The sequence below is a fragment of the Oryx dammah genome, unplaced genomic scaffold (assembly GCF_014754425.2).
Source record: "Oryx dammah isolate SB20612 unplaced genomic scaffold, SCBI_Odam_1.1 HiC_scaffold_18, whole genome shotgun sequence".
NCBI classification, from domain to species: Eukaryota; Metazoa; Chordata; class Mammalia; order Artiodactyla; family Bovidae; genus Oryx; species Oryx dammah.
The window spans coordinates 15318351-15319178 of NW_024070202.1; the positions used below are offsets into that span (position 1 = coordinate 15318351).

General features: G+C 44.3%; 1 non-coding gene across 1 annotated transcript; it reads right to left on the reverse strand.

The window, feature by feature from the left end:
• Nucleotides 1-544: 544 nt before the first annotated feature.
• TRNAS-GGA lies at nucleotides 545-616 on the reverse strand. The gene has a single exon. It is a non-coding gene; the product is annotated as a tRNA-Ser (tRNA).
• Between the last annotated feature and the right edge of the window lie 212 nt (nucleotides 617-828).

The window sequence follows — 828 nt, forward strand, 5'->3', positions numbered from 1 at the left end:
ATTCAGAAGGCCCTTATTTCACACTCTGAATTTCAACATGCCAGTACCTAACAACCCTCCCAGTCGTAATTTCCCAGAAAGTATGAAAATTAGCATCTAGCCTCCAAGCATCTTCAATCAAGACTGGCTTCTGTTCTGAAATCCTGGCACAGATTCCACTCTAACCAGGCTCTCACAAGAATCTCCTGGGGATCCAGGAAACTTCAGTGGAGACAAAAACCAATGGATGTGCTTATAAACATGAGCAGATCTGGACACTCACTGTAAAGTCGGGAGCAGGATTAGGAACCTAAATATTTAACAAGTGTATCAGGTGACTCTATAAATATTATTTTTTTAAAGCCTGTTTTTGAAGGCACTCTTTTTTTCTTTTTTTTTTTTTTTTAGTGAGTTTAAGTTTTGAAAGTGAAAGTGAAATGGAAGTCACTCGGTCGTGTCCAACTCCTTGCGACCCCATGGACTATAGCCTACCAGGCTCCTCCCTTAATGGGATTCTCCAGGCAAGTGTACTGGAGTGGGTTGCCATTTCCTTCTCCAGGGGATCTTCCCAACCCAGGGATCGAACCCAGGTCTCCTGCATTCCAGGCAGACGCTTTAACCTCTGAGCCACCAGGGAAGCCGGAGTTAAGTTTTAGTTGGAGCAAAATGAGACTGCAGGAGGCAGCATCTCAGATAGCTCTGAGAGACTGCTCCAAAGCAGCAGGGGAGGGGGGAAAGTCAATATACAAGGTTTTGGTGAAGGGGGAGTTCAATGCCATGAAGTACTCATTTTACCAAAGTTTTTTGTTTGTCATGAGGATCTGAAGTCACCATGGAGGGATTTAGTGC